Source organism: Miniopterus schreibersii, assembly GCF_964146895.1.
Source record: "Miniopterus schreibersii genome assembly, chromosome: 3".
NCBI classification, from domain to species: Eukaryota; Metazoa; Chordata; class Mammalia; order Chiroptera; family Miniopteridae; genus Miniopterus; species Miniopterus schreibersii.
In genome coordinates, this window is record NC_138103.1 from 65955148 (window position 1) to 65969472 (window position 14325).

Here is a 14325-nt window from a genome sequence, read left to right on the forward strand (position 1 = left end):
CTAGGGTTAGGGTCATGTTGAGGGCTAGGGTTAGAGAGACGATTAGGGTTAGGATTGGACCTAGGGTTAGGGTTATGTTGAGGGCTACGGTTAGAGAGACGATTAGGGTGAGGATTGGACCTAGGGTTAGGGTTATGTTGAGTGCTAGGGTTAGAGAGACGATTAGGGTGAGAATTGGACCTAGGGTTAGTGTTATGTGAGGGCTAGGGTTAGAGAGACGATTAGGGTGAGGATTGGACCTAGGGTTAGGCTTATGTTGAGGGCTAGGGTTAGAGAGATGATTAGGGTTGGGATTGGACCTAGGGTTAGGGTTATGTTGAGGGCTAGGGTTAGAGAGACGATTAGGGTTAGGATTGGACCTAGGGTTAGGGTTATGTTGAGGGCTAGGGTTAGAGAGATGATTAGGGTGAGGATTGGACCTAGGGTTAGGGTTATGTTGAGGGCTAGGGTTAGAGGGATGATTAGAGTGAGGATTGGACCTAGGGTTAGGGTTATATTGAGGGCTAGGGTTAGAGAGACGATTGGGGTGAGGATTGGACCTAGGGTTAGGGCTATGTTGAGGGCTAGGGTTAGACAGACGATTAGGGTGAGGATTGGACCTAGGGTTAGGGTTATGTTGAGGGCTAGGGTTAGAGAGACGATTAGGGTTAGGATTGGACCTAGGGTTAGTGTTATGTTGAGGGCTAGGGTTAGAGAGACAATTAGGGTTAGGATTGGACCTAGGGTTAGGATTATGTTGAGGGCTAGGGTTAGAGAGACAATTAGGGTGAGGATTGGACCTAGGGTTAGGGTTATGTTGAAGGCTTGGGTTAGAGAGACGATTAGGGTTAGGATTCGACCTAGGGTTAGGGTTATGTTGAGGGCTAGGGTTAGAGAGACGATTAGGGTTAGGATTGGACATAGGGTTAGGGTTATGTTGAGGGCTAGGGTTAGAGAGACGATTAGGGTTAGGATTGGACCTAGGGTTAGGATTATGTTGCGGGCTAGGGTTAGAGAGACGATTAGGGTGAGGATTGGACCTAGGGTTAGGGGTATGTTGAGGTCTAGGGTTAGAGAGACGATCAGGGTGAGGATTGGACCTAGGGTTAGGGTTATGTTGAGGGCTAGGGTTAGAGAGACGATTAGGGTTAGGATTGGACCTAGGGTTAGGGCTATGTTGAGGGCTAGGGTTAGGGAGACGATTAGGGTTAGGATTGGACCTAGGGTTAGGGTTATGTTGAGGGCTGGGGTTAGAGAGACGATTAGGGTGAGGATTGGACCTAGGGTTAGGGTTATGTTGAGGGCTAGGTTTAGAGAGACGATTAGGGTGAGTATTGGACCTAGGGTTAGGGTTATGTTGAGGGCTAGGGTTAGAGAGACGATTAGGGTGTGGATTGGACCTAGGGTTAGGGTTATGTTAGGGCTAGGGTTAGAGAGACGATTAGGGTTAGGATTGGACCTAGGGTTAGGGTTATGTTGAGGGCTAGGGTTAGAGAGACGATTAGGGTGAGGATTGGACCTAGGGTTAGGGTTATGTTGAGGGCTAGGGTTAGAGAGATGATTAGGGTGAGGATTGGACATAGGGTTAGGGTTATGTTTAGGGCTAGGCTTAGAGGGATGATTACAGTCAGGATTGGACCTAGGGTTAGGGTTATGTTGAGGGCCAGGGTTAGATAGACGATTAGGGTGAGGATTAGACCTAGGGTTAGGGTTATGTTGAGGGCTAGGGTTAGAGAGACGATTAGGGTGAGGATTGGACCTAGGGTTAGGGTTATGTTGAGGGCTAGGGTTAGAGAGACGATTAGGGTTAGGATTGGACCTAGGGTTAGGGTTATGTTGAGGGCTAGGGTTAGAGAGACTATTAGGGTGAGGATTGGACCTAGGGTTAGGGTTATGTAGAGGGCTAGGGTTAGAGAGACGATTAGGGTGAGGATTGGACCTAGGGTTAGGGTTATGTTGAGGGCTAGGGTTAGAGAGACGATTAGGGTTAGGATTGGACCTAGGGTTAGGATTATGTTGAGGGCTAGTGTTAGATTGACGATTAGGGTGAGGATTGGACCTAGGGTTAGGGTTATGTTGAGGGCTAGGGTTAGAGAGACGATTAGGGTTAGGATTGGACCTAGGGTTAGGGTTATGTTGAGGGCTAGGAATAGAGAGACGATTAGGGTTAGGATTGGACCTAGGGTTAGGGTTATGTTGAGGGCTAGGGTTAGAGAGATGATTAGGGTGAGGATTGGACCTAGGGTTAGGGTTATGTTGAGGGCTAGGGTTAGAGAGACGATTAGGGTGAGGATTGGACCTAGGGTTAGGGTTATGTTGAGGGCTAGGGTTAGAGAGACGATTAGGGTGAGGATTGGACCTAGGGTTAGGGTTATGTTGAGGGCTAGGGTTAGAGAGATGGTTAGGGTGAGGATTGGACCTAGGGTTAGGGTTATGTTGAGGGCTAGGGTTAGAGAGACGATTAGGGTTAGGATTGGACCTAGGGTTAGGGTTATGTTGAGGGCTAGGGTTAGAGAGACGATTAGGGTGAGGATTGAACCTAGGGTTAGGGTTATGTTTAGGGCTAGGGTTAGAGGGGTGATTAGAGTGAGGATTGGACCTAGGGTTAGGGTTATGTTGAGGGCTAGGGTTAGAGAGACGATTAGGGTGAGGATTGGACCTAGGGTTAGGGTTATGTTGAGGGCTAGGGTTAGAAAGACGATTAGGGTGAGGATTGGACCTAGGGTTAGGGTTATGTTGAGGGCTAGGGTCAGAAAGACGATTAGGGTGAGGATTGGACCTAGGGTTAGGGTTATGTTGAGGGCTAGGGTTAGAGAGACGATTAGGGTGAGGATTGGACCTAGGGTTAGGGTTATGTTGAGGGCTAGGGTTAGAGGGACGATTAGGGTGAGGATTGGACCTAGGGTTAGGGTTATGTTGAGGGCTAGGTTTAGAGAGACGATTAGGGTGAGGATTGGACCTAGGGTTAGGGTTATGTTGAGGGCTAGGGTTAGAGAGACGATTAGGGTTAGGATTGGACCTAGGGTTAGGGTTATGTTGAGGGCTAGGGTTAGAGAGACGATTAGGGTTAGGATTGGACCTAGGGTTAGGGTTATGTTGAGGGCTAGGGTTAGAGAGACGATTAGGGTGAGGATTGGACCTAGGGTTAGGGTTATGTTGAGGGCTAGGGTTAGAGAGATGATTAGGGTGAGGATTGGACCTAGGGTTAGGGTTATGTTGAGGGCTAGGGTTAGAAAGACGATTAGGGTGAGGATTGGACCTAGGGTTAGGGTTATGTTGAGGGCCAGGGTTAGATAGACGATTAGGGTGAGGATTGGACCTAGGGTTAGGGTTATGTTGAGGGCTAGGGTTAGAGAGACGATTAGGATGAGGATTGGACCTAGGGTTAGGGTTATGTTGAGGGCTAGGGTTAGAGAGACGATTAGGATGAGGATTGGACCTAGGGTTAGGGTTATGTTGAGGGCTAGGTTTAGAGAGACGAATAAGGTTAGGATTGCACCTAGGGTTAGGGTTAAGTTGAGGGCTAGGAATAGAGAGACGATTAGGGTTAGGATTGGACCTAGGGTTAGGATTATGTTGAGGGCTAGGGTTAGAGAGACGATTAGGGTGAGGATTGGACCTAGGGTTAGGGTTATGTTGAGGGCTAGGGTTAGAGAGACGATTAGGGTTAGGATTGGACCTAGGGTTAGGGTTATGTTGAGGGCTAGGGTTAGAGAGACGATTAGGGTTATGATTGAACCTAGGGTTAGGGTTATGTTGAAGGCTAGGGTTAGAGAGACGATTAGGGTGAGGATTGAACCTAGGGTTAGGGTTATGTTTAGGGCTAGGGTTAGAGGGATGATTACAGTGAGGATTGGACCTAGGGTTAGGGTTATGTTGAGGGCAAGGGTTAGATAGACGATTAGGGTGAGGATTGGACCTAGGGTTAGGGTTATGTTGAGGGCTAGGGTTAGAAAGACGATTAGGGTGAGGATTGGACCTAGGGTTAGGGTTATGTTGAGGGCTAGGGTCAGAAAGACGATTAGGGTGAGGATTGGACCTAGGGTTAGGGTTATGTTGAGGGCTAGGGTTAGAGAGACGATTAGGGTGAGGATTGGACCTAGGGTTAGGGTTATGTGGAGGGATAGGGTTAGAGAGACGAATAGGGTTAGGATTGCACCTAGGGTTAGGGTTAAGTTGAGGGCTAGGGTTAGAGAGACGATTAGGGTTAGGATTGGACCTAGGGTTAGGGTTATGTTGAGGGCTAGGGTTAGAGAGATGATTAGGGTGAGGATTGGACCTAGGGTTAGGGTTATGTTGAGGGCTAGGGTTAGAGAGACGATTAGGGTGAGGATTGGACCTAGGGTTAGGGTTATGTTGAGGGCTAGGGTTAGAGAGACGATTAGGGTGAGGATTGGACCTAGGGTTAGGGTTATGTTGAGGGCTAGGGTTAGAGAGATGATTAGGGTGAGGATTGGACCTAGGGTTAGGGTTATGTTGAGGGCTAGGGTTAGAGAGACGATTAGGGTTAGGATTGGACCTAGGGTTAGGGTTATGTTGAGGGCTAGGGTTAGAGAGACGATTAGGGTGAGGATTGAACCTAGGGTTAGGGTTATGTTTAGGGCTAGGGTTAGAGGGATGATTAGAGTGAGGATTGGACCTAGGGTTAGGGTTATGTTGAGGGCTAGGGTTAGAGAGACGATTAGGGTGAGGATTGGACCTAGGGTTAGGGTTATGTTGAGGGCTAGGGTTAGAAAGACGATTAGGGTGAGGATTGGACCTAGGGTTAGGGTTATGTTGAGGGCTAGGGTCAGAAAGACGATTAGGGTGAGGATTGGACCTAGGGTTAGGGTTATGTTGAGGGCTAGGGTTAGAGAGACGATTAGGGTGAGGATTGGACCTAGGGTTAGGGTTATGTTGAGGGCTAGGGTTAGAGGGACGATTAGCGTGAGGATTGGACCTAGGGTTAGGGTTATGTTGAGGGCTAGGTTTAGAGAGACGATTAGGGTGAGGATTGGACCTAGGGTTAGGGTTATGTTGAGGGCTAGGGTTAGAGAGACGATTAGGGTTAGGATTGGACCTAGGGTTAGGGTTATGTTGAGGGCTAGGGTTAGAGAGACGATTAGGGTTAGGATTGGACCTAGGGTTAGGGTTATGTTGAGGGCTAGGGTTAGAGAGACGATTAGGGTGAGGATTGGACCTAGGGTTAGGGTTATGTTGAGGGCTAGGGTTAGAGAGATGATTAGGGTGAGGATTGGACCTAGGGTTAGGGTTATGTTGAGGGCTAGGGTTAGAAAGACGATTAGGGTGAGGATTGGACCTAGGGTTAGGGTTATGTTGAGGGCCAGGGTTAGATAGACGATTAGGGTGAGGATTGGACCTAGGGTTAGGGTTATGTTGAGGGCTAGGGTTAGAGAGACGATTAGGATGAGGATTGGACCTAGGGTTAGGGTTATGTTGAGGGCTAGGGTTAGAGAGACGATTAGGATGAGGATTGGACCTAGGGTTAGGGTTATGTTGAGGGCTAGGTTTAGAGAGACGAATAAGGTTAGGATTGCACCTAGGGTTAGGGTTAAGTTGAGGGCTAGGAATAGAGAGACGATTAGGGTTAGGATTGGACCTAGGGTTAGGATTATGTTGAGGGCTAGGGTTAGAGAGACGATTAGGGTGAGGATTGGACCTAGGGTTAGGGTTATGTTGAGGGCTAGGGTTAGAGAGACGATTAGGGTTAGGATTGGACCTAGGGTTAGGATTATGTTGAGGGCTAGGGTTAGAGAGACGATTAGGGTGAGGATTGGACCTAGGGTTAGGGTTATGTTGAGGGCTAGGGTTAGAGAGACGATTAGGGTTAGGATTGGACCTAGGGTTAGGGTTATGTTGAGGGCTAGGTTTAGAGAGACGATTAGGGTTAGGATTGGACCTAGGGTTAGGGTTATGTTGAGGGCTAGGGTTAGAGAGATGATTAGGTTGCGGATTGGACCTAGGGTTAGGGTTATGTTTAGGGCTAGGGTTAGAGGGATGATTAGAGTGAGGATTGGACCTAGGGTTAGGGTTATGTTGAGGGCTAGGGTTAGAGAGACGATTAGGGTGAGGATTGGACCTAGGGTTAGGGTTATGTTGAGGGCTAGGGTTAGAGAGACGATTAGGGTGAGGATTGGACCTAGGGTTAGGGTTATGTTGAGGGCTAGGGTTAGAGAGACGATTAGGGTGAGGATTGGACCTAGGGTTAGGGTTATGTTGAGGGCTAGGGTCAGAGAGACGATTAGGGTGAGGATTGGACCTAGGGTTAGGGTTATGTTGAGGGCTAGGGTTAGAGAGACGATTAGGGTGAGGATTGGACCTAGGGTTAGGGTTATGTTGAGGGCTAGGGTTAGAGAGACGATTAGGGTTATGATTGAACCTAGGGTTAGGGTTATGTTGAAGGCTAGGGTTAGAGAGACGATTAGGGTGAGGATTGAACCTAGGGTTAGGGTTATGTTTAGGGCTAGGGTTAGAGGGATGATTACAGTGAGGATTGGACCTAGGGTTAGGGTTATGTTGAGGGCAAGGGTTAGATAGACGATTAGGGTGAGGATTGGACCTAGGGTTAGGGTTATGTTGAGGGCTAGGGTTAGAAAGACGATTAGGGTGAGGATTGGACCTAGGGTTAGGTTTATGTTGAGGGCTAGGGTTAGAGAGACGATTAGGGTTAGGATTGGACCTAGGGTTAGGGTTATGTTGAGGGCTACGGTTAGAGAGACGATTAGGGTGAGGATTGGACCTAGGGTTAGGGTTATGTTGAGGGATAGGGTTAGAGAGACGAATAGGGTTAGGATTGCACCTAGGGTTAGGGTTAAGTTGAGGGCTAGGGTTAGAGAGACGATTAGGGTTAGGATTGGACCTAGGGTTAGGGTTATGGTGAGGGCTAGGGTTAGAGAGATGATTAGGGTGCGGATTGGACCTAGGGTTAGGGTTATGTTTAGGGCTAGGGTTAGAGGGATGATTAGAGTGAGGATTGGACCTAGGGTTAGGGTTATGTTGAGGGCTAGGGTTAGAGAGACGATTAGGGTGAGGATTGGACCTAGGGTTAGGGTTATGTTGAGGGCTAGGGTCAGAAAGACGATTAGGGTGAGGATTGGACCTAGGGTTAGGGTTATGTTGAGGGCTAGGGTTAGAGAGACGATTAGGGTGAGGATTGGACCTAGGGTTAGGGTTATGTTGAGGGCTAGGGTTAGAGAGACGATTAGGGTGAGGATTGGACCTAGGGTTAGGGTTATGTTGAGGGCTAGGGTTAGAGAGATGATTAGGGTGAGGATTGGACCTAGGGTTAGGGTTATGTTGAGGGCTAGGGTTAGAGAGACGATTAGGGTTAGGATTGGACCTAGGGTTAGGGTTATGTTGAGGGCTAGGGTTAGAGAGACGATTAGGGTGAGGATTGAACCTAGGGTTAGGGTTATGTTTAGGGCTAGGGTTAGAGGGATGATTAGAGTGAGGATTGGACCTAGGGTTAGGGTTATGTTGAGGGCTAGGGTTAGAGAGACGATTAGGGTGAGGATTGGACCTAGGGTTAGGGTTATGTTGAGGGCTAGGGTTAGAAAGACGATTAGGGTGAGGATTGGACCTAGGGTTAGGGTTATGTTGAGGGCTAGGGTCAGAAAGACGATTAGGGTGAGGATTGGACCTAGGGTTAGGGTTATGTTGAGGGCTAGGGTTAGAGAGACGATTAGGGTGAGGATTGGACCTAGGGTTAGGGTTATGTTGAGGGCTAGGGTTAGAGGGACGATTAGGGTGAGGATTGGACCTAGGGTTAGGGTTATGTTGAGGGCTAGGTTTAGAGAGACGATTAGGGTGAGGATTGGACCTAGGGTTAGGGTTATGTTGAGGGCTAGGGTTAGAGAGACGATTAGGGTTAGGATTGGACCTAGGGTTAGGGTTATGTTGAGGGCTAGGGTTAGAGAGACGATTAGGGTTAGGATTGGACCTAGGGTTAGGGTTATGTTGAGGGCTAGGGTTAGAGAGACGATTAGGGTGAGGATTGGACCTAGGGTTAGGGTTATGTTGAGGGCTAGGGTTAGAGAGATGATTAGGGTGAGGATTGGACCTAGGGTTAGGGTTATGTTGAGGGCTAGGGTTAGAAAGACGATTAGGGTGAGGATTGGACCTAGGGTTAGGGTTATGTTGAGGGCCAGGGTTAGATAGACGATTAGGGTGAGGATTGGACCTAGGGTTAGGGTTATGTTGAGGGCTAGGGTTAGAGAGACGATTAGGATGAGGATTGGACCTAGGGTTAGGGTTATGTTGAGGGCTAGGGCTAGAGAGACGATTAGGATGAGGATTGGACCTAGGGTTAGGGTTATGTTGAGGGCTAGGTTTAGAGAGACGAATAAGGTTAGGATTGCACCTAGGGTTAGGGTTAAGTTGAGGGCTAGGAATAGAGAGACGATTAGGGTTAGGATTGGACCTAGGGTTAGGATTATGTTGAGGGCTAGGGTTAGAGAGACGATTAGGGTGAGGATTGGACCTAGGGTTAGGGTTATGTTGAGGGCTAGGGTTAGAGAGACGATTAGGGTTAGGATTGGACCTAGGGTTAGGATTATGTTGAGGGCTAGGGTTAGAGAGACGATTAGGGTGAGGATTGGACCTAGGGTTAGGGTTATGTTGAGGGCTAGGGTTAGAGAGACGATTAGGGTTAGGATTGGACCTAGGGTTAGGGTTATGTTGAGGGCTAGGTTTAGAGAGACGATTAGGGTTAGGATTGGACCTAGGGTTAGGGTTATGTTGAGGGCTAGGGTTAGAGAGATGATTAGGTTGCGGATTGGACCTAGGGTTAGGGTTATGTTTAGGGCTAGGGTTAGAGGGATGATTAGAGTGAGGATTGGACCTAGGGTTAGGGTTATGTTGAGGGCTAGGGTTAGAGAGACGATTAGGGTGAGGATTGGACCTAGGGTTAGGGTTATGTTGAGGGCTAGGGTTAGAGAGACGATTAGGGTGAGGATTGGACCTAGGGTTAGGGTTATGTTGAGGGCTAGGGTTAGAGAGACGATTAGGGTGAGGATTGGACCTAGGGTTAGGGTTATGTTGAGGGCTAGGGTCAGAGAGACGATTAGGGTGAGGATTGGACCTAGGGTTAGGGTTATGTTGAGGGCTAGGGTTAGAGAGACGATTAGGGTGAGGATTGGACCTAGGGTTAGGGTTATGTTGAGGGCTAGGGTTAGAGAGACGATTAGGGTTATGATTGAACCTAGGGTTAGGGTTATGTTGAAGGCTAGGGTTAGAGAGACGATTAGGGTGAGGATTGAACCTAGGGTTAGGGTTATGTTTAGGGCTAGGGTTAGAGGGATGATTACAGTGAGGATTGGACCTAGGGTTAGGGTTATGTTGAGGGCAAGGGTTAGATAGACGATTAGGGTGAGGATTGGACCTAGGGTTAGGGTTATGTTGAGGGCTAGGGTTAGAAAGACGATTAGGGTGAGGATTGGACCTAGGGTTAGGTTTATGTTGAGGGCTAGGGTTAGAGAGACGATTAGGGTGAGGATTGGACCTAGGGTTAGGGTTATGTTGAGGGCTAGGGTTAGAGAGACGATTAGGGTTAGGATTGGACCTAGGGTTAGGGTTATGTTGAGGGCTAGGGTTAGAGAGACGATTTGGGTTAGGATTGGACCTAGGGTTAGGGTTATGTTGAGGGCTAGGAATAGAGAGACGATTAGGGTTAGGATTGGACCTAGGGTTAGGGTTATGTTGAGGGCTAGGGTTAGAGAGATGATTAGGGTGAGGATTGGACCTAGGGTTAGGGTTATGTTGAGGGCTAGGGTTAGAGAGACGATTAGGGTGAGGATTGGACCTAGGGTTAGGGTTATGTTGAGGGCTAGGGTTAGAGAGACGATTAGGGTGAGGATTGGACCTAGGGTTAGGGTTATGTTGAGGGCTAGGGTTAGAGAGATGATTAGGGTGAGGATTGGACCTAGGGTTAGGGTTATGTTGAGGGCTAGGGTTAGAGAGACGATTAGGGTTAGGATTGGACCTAGGGTTAGGGTTATGTTGAGGGCTAGGGTTAGAGAGACGATTAGGGTGAGGATTGAACCTAGGGTTAGGGTTATGTTTAGGGCTAGGGTTAGAGGGATGATTAGAGTGAGGATTGGACCTAGGGTTAGGGTTATGTTGAGGGCTAGGGTTAGAGAGACGATTAGGGTGAGGATTGGACCTAGGGTTAGGGTTATGTTGAGGGCTAGGGTTAGAAAGACGATTAGGGTGAGGATTGGACCTAGGGTTAGGGTTATGTTGAGGGCTAGGGTCAGAAAGACGATTAGGGTGAGGATTGGACCTAGGGTTAGGGTTATGTTGAGGGCTAGGGTTAGAGAGACGATTAGGGTGAGGATTGGACCTAGGGTTAGGGTTATGTTGAGGGCTAGGGTTAGAGGGACGATTAGGGTGAGGATTGGACCTAGGGTTAGGGTCATGTTGAGGGCTAGGGTTAGAGAGACGATTAGGGTTAGGATTGGACCTAGGGTTAGGGTTATGTTGAGGGCTACGGTTAGAGAGACGATTAGGGTGAGGATTGGACCTAGGGTTAGGGTTATGTTGAGTGCTAGTGTTAGAGAGACGATTAGGGTGAGAATTGGACCTAGGGTTAGGGTTATGTGAGGGCTAGGGTTAGAGAGACGATTAGGGTGAGGATTGGACCTAGGGTTAGGCTTATGTTGAGGGCTAGGGTTAGAGAGATGATTAGGGTTAGGATTGGACCTAGGGTTAGGGTTATGTTGAGGGCTAGGGTTAGAGAGACGATTAGGGTTAGGATTGGACCTAGGGTTAGGGTTATGTTGAGGGCTAGGGTTAGAGAGATGATTAGGGTGAGGATTGGACCTAGGGTTAGGGTTATGTTGAGGGCTAGGGTTAGAGGGATGATTAGAGTGAGGATTGGACCTAGGGTTAGGGTTATATTGAGGGCTAGGGTTAGAGAGACGATTGGGGTGAGGATTGGACCTAGGGTTAGGGCTATGTTGAGGGCTAGGGTTAGACAGACGATTAGGGTGAGGATTGGACCTAGGGTTAGGGTTATGTTGAGGGCTAGGGTTAGAGAGACGATTAGGGTTAGGATCGGACCTAGGGTTAGGGTTATGTTGAGGGCTAGGGTTAGAGAGACAATTAGGGTTAGGATTGGACCTAGGGTTAGGATTATGTTGAGGGCTAGGGTTAGAGAGACAATTAGGGTGAGGATTGGACCTAGGGTTAGGGTTATGTTGAAGGCTTGGGTTAGAGAGACGATTAGGGTTAGGATTCGACCTAGGGTTAGGGTTATGTTGAGGGCTAGGGTTAGAGAGACGATTAGGGTTAGGATTGGACATAGGGTTAGGGTTATGTTGAGGGCTAGGGTTAGAGAGACGATTAGGGTTAGGATTGGACCTAGGGTTAGGATTATGTTGCGGGCTAGGGTTAGAGAGACGATTAGGGTGAGGATTGGACCTAGGGTTAGGGGTATGTTGAGGTCTAGGGTTAGAGAGACGATCAGGGTGAGGATTGGACCTAGGGTTAGGGTTATGTTGAGGGCTAGGGTTAGAGAGACGATTAGGGTTAGGATTGGACCTAGGGTTAGGGCTATGTTGAGGGCTAGGGTTAGAGGGACGATTAGGGTGAGGATTGGACCTAGGGTTAGGGTCATGTTGAGGGCTAGGGTTAGAGAGACGATTAGGGTTAGGATTGGACCTAGGGTTAGGGTTATGTTGAGGGCTACGGTTAGAGAGACGATTAGGGTGAGGATTGGACCTAGGGTTAGGGTTATGTTGAGTGCTAGTGTTAGAGAGACGATTAGGGTGAGAATTGGACCTAGGGTTAGGGTTATGTGAGGGCTAGGGTTAGAGAGACGATTAGGGTGAGGATTGGACCTAGGGTTAGGCTTATGTTGAGGGCTAGGGTTAGAGAGATGATTAGGGTTAGGATTGGACCTAGGGTTAGGGTTATGTTGAGGGCTAGGGTTAGAGAGACGATTAGGGTTAGGATTGGACCTAGGGTTAGGGTTATGTTGAGGGCTAGGGTTAGAGAGATGATTAGGGTGAGGATTGGACCTAGGGTTAGGGTTATGTTGAAGGCTAGGGTTAGAGGGATGATTAGAGTGAGGATTGGACCTAGGGTTAGGGTTATATTGAGGGCTAGGGTTAGAGAGACGATTGGGGTGAGGATTGGACCTAGGGTTAGGGCTATGTTGAGGGCTAGGGTTAGACAGACGATTAGGGTGAGGATTGGACCTAGGGTTAGGGTTATGTTGAGGGCTAGGGTTAGAGAGACGATTAGGGTTAGGATTGGACCTAGGGTTAGTGTTATGTTGAGGGCTAGGGTTAGAGAGACAATTAGGGTTAGGATTGGACCTAGGGTTAGGATTATGTTGAGGGCTAGGGTTAGAGAGACAATTAGGGTGAGGATTGGACCTAGGGTTAGGGTTATGTTGAAGGCTTGGGTTAGAGAGACGATTAGGGTTAGGATTCGACCTAGGGTTAGGGTTATGTTGAGGGCTAGGGTTAGAGAGACGATTAGGGTTAGGATTGGACATAGGGTTAGGGTTATGTTGAGGGCTAGGGTTAGAGAGACGATTAGGGTTAGGATTGGACCTAGGGTTAGGATTATGTTGCGGGCTAGGGTTAGAGAGACGATTAGGGTGAGGATTGGACCTAGGGTTAGGGGTATGTTGAGGTCTAGGGTTAGAGAGACGATCAGGGTGAGGATTGGACCTAGGGTTAGGGTTATGTTGAGGGCTAGGGTTAGAGAGACGATTAGGGTTAGGATTGGACCTAGGGTTAGGGCTATGTTGAGGGCTAGGGTTAGGGAGACGATTAGGGTTAGGATTGGACCTAGGGTTAGGGTTATGTTGAGGGCTGGGGTTAGAGAGACGATTAGGGTGAGGATTGGACCTAGGGTTAGGGTTATGTTGAGGGCTAGGTTTAGAGAGACGATTAGGGTGAGGATTGGACCTAGGGTTAGGGTTATGTTGAGGGCTAGGGTTAGAGAGACGATTAGGGTGTGGATTGGACCTAGGGTTAGGGTTATGTTAGGGCTAGGGTTAGAGAGACGATTAGGGTTAGGATTGGACCTAGGGTTAGGGTTATGTTGAGGGCTAGGGTTAGAGAGACGATTAGGGTGAGGATTGGACCTAGGGTTAGGGTTATGTTGAGGGCTAGGGTTAGAGAGATGATTAGGGTGAGGATTGGACATAGGGTTAGGGTTATGTTTAGGGCTAGGCTTAGAGGGATGATTACAGTCAGGATTGGACTTAGGGTTAGGGTTATGTTGAGGGCCAGGGTTAGATAGACGATTAGGGTGAGGATTAGACCTAGGGTTAGGGTTATGTTGAGGGCTAGGGTTAGAGAGACGATTAGGGTGAGGATTGGACCTAGGGTTAGGGTTATGTTGAGGGCTAGGGTTAGAGAGACGATTAGGGTTAGGATTGGACCTAGGGTTAGGGTTATGTTGAGGGCTAGGGTTAGAGAGACTATTAGGGTGAGGATTGGACCTAGGGTTAGGGTTATGTAGAGGGCTAGGGTTAGAGAGACGATTAGGGTGAGGATTGGACCTAGCGTTAGGGTTATGTTGAGGGCTAGGGTTAGAGAGACGATTAGGGTTAGGATTGGACCTAGGGTTAGGATTATGTTGAGGGCTAGGGTTAGAGAGACGATTAGGGTGAGGATTGGACCTAGGGTTAGGGTTATGTTGAGGGCTAGGGTTAGAGAGACGATTAGGGTTAGGATTGGACCTAGGGTTAGGGTTATGTTGAGGGCTAGGAATAGAGAGACGATTAGGGTTAGGATTGGACCTAGGGTTAGGGTTATGTTGAGGGCTAGGGTTAGAGAGATGATTAGGGTGAGGATTGGACCTAGGGTTAGGGTTATGTTGAGGGCTAGGGTTAGAGAGACGATTAGGGTGAGGATTGGACCTAGGGTTAGGGTTATGTTGAGGGCTAGGGTTAGAGAGACGATTAGGGTGAGGATTGGACCTAGGGTTAGGGTTATGTTGAGGGCTAGGGTTAGAGAGATGATTAGGGTGAGGATTGGACCTAGGGTTAGGGTTATGTTGAGGGCTAGGGTTAGAGAGACGATTAGGGTTAGGATTGGACCTAGGGTTAGGGTTATGTTGAGGGCTAGGGTTAGAGAGACGATTAGGGTGAGGATTGAACCTAGGGTTAGGGTTATGTTTAGGGCTAGGGTTAGAGGGATGATTAGAGTGAGGATTGGACCTAGGGTTAGGGTTATGTTGAGGGCTAGGGTTAGAGAGACGATTAGGGTGAGGATTGGACCTAGGGTTAGGGTTATGTTGAGGGCTAGGGTTAGAAAGACGATTAGGGTGAGGATTGGACCTAGGGTTAGGGTTATGTTGAGGGCTAGGGTCAGAAAGACGATTAGGGTG